This window comes from Lepisma saccharinum, chromosome 9, assembly GCF_977018435.1.
Source record: "Lepisma saccharinum chromosome 9, izLepSacc3.1, whole genome shotgun sequence".
Classification (NCBI taxonomy): Eukaryota; Metazoa; Arthropoda; class Insecta; order Zygentoma; family Lepismatidae; genus Lepisma; species Lepisma saccharinum.
Genome location: NC_139237.1, coordinates 30,365,179 through 30,371,388, shown reverse-complemented (window position 1 = coordinate 30,371,388; position 6,210 = coordinate 30,365,179).

The window sequence follows — 6,210 nt, the reverse complement described above, 5'->3', positions numbered from 1 at the left end:
CTGCTCGATTTGTAACTACCCTAATCACTCGGCAGCTACTTGTTTTCAGAACAAGGAGGCTTTAAACGAGCAGTAACTGCCCATAGAAGAGACGTATGCGCAGATTTTGTTGGAAAACAAATTTCAGTCTTTACTTTCCCCTATGAGGAATTAATTTATATTAACGCAGTGTTAGGGGGACAACGTCAGAGGTTTCTTGTGGATTCCGGAAGCCAAGTATCAGTTACCAGTGATCGAGGTATTCCTTCAACCGCCAAACGTTTTAAAATTCATACGGCCATAAGGGGAGTAGCAAAAGAACAAACTGAAATTAAAGAGATTGTCCTGTTAACATTTGCAATAAACGGCCGCAATTTTACCCATCCTTTTCGGATGATTCCAAATTTTGAATATGGGACAATCTTGGTAAATGATTATTTAAGAGCTCATCAAACAAATTTGGATTTTGATCAAAATCGACTCACATTGAGGAGATTTGGTACTCCTCCGCGGAACCAGTTAAGGACGGAACACAGAAAAACCTTTGACGTATCCATAAAAGTTGCTAGTCTGATCAGGGATTTACACGTGCCAGAATTTGTAACTTCCAGACAAATTAGAATTAAACCTAGATCTCATTTGTGTATTCCTGTCAAATTGACAAATTCTAGTAATCAGAATTTAACTTATTTAGAACCAGATTTACAGTTTCAAATGGACACAGGTTTAATGGTGCCTCAAGCCATTGTAAATCCGGAGTCATTTTTAATTTGGATTACTAACCCAAATTCTTACAATATTAATATTAGGATAGGGGTACGCTTAGGTACCGCAGAGGCATGGCAAAATCCAGTACCAGCTTTGCGTCATATTGCAGTTGACGAAGGACCTAATGTTATGGTGACCAAGTAGACTGGCACCGTGACAAAACCAGTGCACGACATTACTAAATTCGACATTAATCCAGCATTAGAGCCCGATCAGAAGTTGCAACTTAGACAATTACTAGAGAGGTATGTAGATGTGTTTTCTTGGTCCGAGCAGGACATTGCTTGTGCCACTAATTATACGCATCGTATAAAGTTAAAGGACGATTCTGAATTTCACGTCCCAGCTTACCCTATACCTGTATATCTGCGTAAGGAAATTAATCAGCAAATTGACAACTTACTAGAAGCAGGGGTCATCAGTCCTACAACATCACCCTACAATTCCCCAGTTTTTCTTGTTAAGAAGAAATCAGGAGCTTATCGCAAGGTGCAGGATTTTCGATTACTTAATGCTAGGTCTGTTTTTGATGCAGTTTCTATAGGAAACATTTCAGAGATATTGCATAATATGGACGGTAAGAGCTACTACTGTAGTGCCGACCTGAAACAAGGATTTTTTCAAATATCATTAGCGGAAGAATCGAAAAAGTACACTGCCTTTACTATACCACCCTGGGGACAATTTGCCATGAATTTTACACCTATGGGACATGTGACATCTCCCACGGCGATGACCCGATGTGTCCAGCTCGCTACAGCGGGTATGAATGAAAATAATTTTGCCTTTTATATCGATGACATGTTTGTATTTGCTAATACATTTAAGGATATGTTGGTGAATTTAGAGAAAATGTTTTAATGTTTACGATCTGCCGGATTGAAATTGGCTGTACGTAAATGTTCATTTGGATACTACGAGACAATTGCCTTAGGCCATAATATGGGCAGATATGATTACCGTATCAGCGATAGAATACTGTCATCCATTAAGAATTATAAGGTTCCCACCACCACAAAAAGGTTAAAATGTTTTTAGGTCTTTGCAGCTACGTAAGGAAGTACGTCAAAAAATTTTCTGACATTGCATCACCATTACAAGGTTTAATTTGTAAGGGCAAGAAATTTACATGTGGTCCTGAACAACAATCAGCATTTGAGACATTAAAGGAAGCACTAATTACTGCACCTGTTTTGTTACCTTACGATCCAGCGAGGAACACCAAGGTTTTCACCGATGCTTCATCTCATGCAGTCAGTGGCGTATTGATGCAGCCCAATGCAGAAGGAGAGTACTTGCCATGTGCGTACTGCAGTAGAACGTTGACGGACACTGAAAAAAGATTGAGTGTCATTGAACAAGAACTAACAGCAATTTTATATGCTCTCAAATCATTAGATTTTATCTTTTGGGGCACCATTTCGATTTACACACGGACAATAAAGCAATTACATATATTAGGACATCCCGTAATTTAAGCTCAAAGCTTCTTCTATGGAGTAACCTTTTGGAGGATTTTTCATTCACTCCTATCCATGTCAAAACTACGGAGAACATCGCCGATCCGCTGAGCAGAGAATGTGGAGAAAATGTAGAGGATGGCAACACTGAAGAGAACATTCCCGAAACCAGGACACTTACATTATTTGATGCAACCACGGATGTCGCGGAACATCAGAGACAGGATTCATTTTTTGGCCCAATTATTAAAGTTTTGGAGGACCCAGACAGGGACCATGGAACACTACCTTTATCCATCCAGAGGCAGGTTTATCATCATGTGTTGGAAGATGGTGTATTATATAGACAAGAGAAGTTAGGAGCCACTACCAGGAAATTGTTATGCATTCCAATGACGTTACGTGATTCTGTGATTGAGACACTCCACGCTTCACCCATAGCAGGTTCTCATCTTGGATTTACCAAATGTTACAATGTTGATTTATCACGAATTAGTTTCCAAATATAAAATTATTTATTCAAAGGAAAATCAGGGAATGTATTACATGCCAGCAGAATAAACGCCGTCCAGGTCTACCATCAGGAGAACTGTGTACTTTTCCCGCACAGAAGCCATTCCAGCTGATTTGCCTACACTTTTCAGGTCCATATCCTCCTTCATCCAATTTTCGTCACCGATACATAATTGCCGCAACAGATTTTGGGACACGGTATTTAATAGCCAAACCAGTTGCGGATTGTACGGCCAGTACAGCAGCTGAATTTGTGTATGAGGAAATAGTGTTACGCTATGGAACCCCACATGATATTTACACCGACCGGTAATCAGCATTTAAATCTGAGCATTTTCAGGAACTTGGCAATAAATTGGGAATAACCATCAAGTTTTCGCCAGTAGGATTACACAATTCGATAGGGCTTTCCGAACGTAACCACGGCGTACTACAGAGTATCATGAAGTGTTATGTTAATTCAAAACACACTGATTGGGTCCAATATTTACAACCAAGTGTATTCAGTTATAACATTACAAGGAATCAGAATTTGCGGTATAGCCCATTCTTTTTAGTACATTAGATTCCAAGTAACTTTGCCCTGGGAACTTGCATTACACACACCAAGCTGTGAAAATGTGGAGAATGATGTACGGTTCCGAGTATTGGAAAAAAACAAGAACCAATGCTACGGATAACCTGGCGAAGCGACATGTTGAAGTAAAGAAATATTATGATCGAAAGTGGAAGCAGATCAAATTTCAACCAGCTGATAAGGTATTAATTTTTGACAGCACCCAGAAAATTGCAACCGCACGGTGCTTTTCAGGTATTTATAAAGGCCCAGCCACAGTTATCCGAGAAGAGAATCCTAACACATACCTGGTGGAATTCCAGAACAAGCGAGGAAAGACATTTGTGGACTCTATTGCCGTCCAGAGACTCAAAAAATACTATGCGCCAGATGACGGTGAAGGCGAAGAGAACTTGGCAGTTCAAGATGAAGATGAAGATCATCAAGAGAACAACGCGGACTCACGCATCGATAATGGTCACTAAAAATGAAAATCCATATAAGTAACAGGTTTAACATTTTTAATTTCATTTGCGTGACATAATAATACTTTATCATAAAATGGCACTAATAATATTAAAGATTAAAAGCAGACTTATTATTTAATAATGTGCTTTAGGCACAAAAGTTTTTTTTGCAGTAAGTAATAATACCAGCTCAGCGAATACATCACTAGAATTTTATCTTTACTCTTCAGAAGAAGGTATGTAATTATATTAGCAAAGTTTATTTTAAGCGCCAGTTATAAGAATATTTATATTGTATGAATATGTAGACGTCGACGTCAAGATTTTTTGCGCTTCAATAACAAGTATTTTCCTTCGGATATTGGATTGCAACCGATAATAATGGAAATCCATTCTGCCATCGCAGAATGATAATGATTAAACCACAACGGTTTTAGTTCCTAACTTTGCCACAATAATATGCTAAGCATATTTTAGAATGAGTTGAGAGAATTAAAGATTCTTCAAGTTTTAGTGATGTTAGTATTTTAATGCATTTAAAGATCGCATAAATAATAATTATTATTTTATTTCAGGTAGTCAGGAGTAAATCAGTCTCAATTTTTCCATTACCTTGTACCTCAGTACGGTTCGATTGATTTTAAGTATTTAAAAATAAAGATAACACCTGAAATTAAATATGATAAGTTTGCAGTAAAATTTAAAATCAGATAATTTAAACAGTGCTAATAAATTTAGAGAATAAATAAATTATATCAAATAAATAAATTACGCAGATAAATTGAGCCTAGAGTCAGGAATAATTAAAGTTGAGTTAAAATACCTACTTATTTAGACTAGGCAGGCTTAAAGTACGTATTGGTTTTGAAGAACTGTTTGTTTTGATTGCCTAAGCAACATGAAAATCATTGCGATTTTAGTTATTTTAAATGGATTTCTTCCATACGTAAAAGCTTCTAATTTTATTAATCTGTTGAACAAGTCCTTTGACTATCCGTATAATATAATTACAAGTTTATTATTAATAACATTTATTATTAGTATTTTTATAATTTTCATAATTTGTTACTCAATATATGGAAACAACAGGATGGGATACGGAGCGGCGATCCTCCGCCTCCACTCGCCACTCTCACTTTTGGTACCCTCTCACTCAGATCTTCTTTCTTGATCTTATCTGAGTGTGGTATCCGTATCCCGGAATAGGATATAAGGATTAACTTGGTAAGTGGAGAGGTCAGAAAGTACGTAAGAGAGAAGAGGCAAGTGCTCTGAGTATTGCTACCTAAGATTTAAACCAAGACGTTTTTGAAAAATTAATATTGTGAAATTGAGTAGCTCCAAACAATAAGCAAGATATGAAATATAAAGATACATATAACATAGAAATAAAATAATGAATATATAAGAATACAATATTAGAATGAGAATATAGAATAAGATATTCGAGGAACCCTTAGATCCCATAAATAAGAGAATAATAATGGTACTTGATGAGGAATCCTTAGATCAGAAGACAAGTAGATATTCATAAGAGTTATATTGAAGAGACATCCCTGAAGAATAGGGAGTTCTCACGCCTCCTCTTCTTTCTTCAATATTCTACTCGCAGTCCTCAACTGGTAGACAGCATCTGGATATTGGAAATATATATATTGGTTTCAGTCATCCAATTCTGGTATGTCGGGTTCTCTTCTGAGGGATGTAATGTAGTGTTTTCTTCTATTCAGGGAAGCCGGTCCTTCTTCATACTATCTTATTTCATTTAAGCAATTATTTTGTGCACAGCTGCTTTCTCCCATTAATTGGGCAGCAAGTCTCATGCTCAATCTAGTCTTAGTTCCAGTGGGTTCCATGTTTTCAATAAATGATGATATTGGAACACTTGTCGGGCTAGTGACTCTTGATGGTGTTTGAATTCCATTTCCTCAAGCGTAGATATCAGCTCAGCCAAAGCATTAATTGTAGGAAAGGTTCGTTGACAAGTAAGTTGTTGTCTTACAAGGTCTGGTTCTAGCTTAGCTCTAAGTTCCCTTATTTTGGGGTCTTGAAATTTATTGCAATAAAACACAGCGTGTTCTGGAGTATCAGTAGTCTTACATACTTGGCACTGGTCATCTAGACTGAGGCCAAAGCGTTTCAAATATGCCTTATAAGGGCCATGCCCTGTAATGAGGTGTATCAACCCTTTAGTTGGTTTAAAGAGTGACTTCATTGTCCAGAATTTAACGTCAGGCTTATATAGCTTCGTGTGTACTGATCCCGAGTATTGTCTCCACTTGTTGCCATTTGCTTTGTAGAACCTGGTCAATGTCCTGCATGGTATTCACATTAATTCCCAACAGCATGAATATCTTAGCTTGGTCTCCCTTCCAAAACCAATATCTAGAAGCGTGTCTTTGAACCTCAAAATCAAGAGGCAAGACACGAGCTAGCACTATAGTTGACATAGTTGACGTTGTGCGAA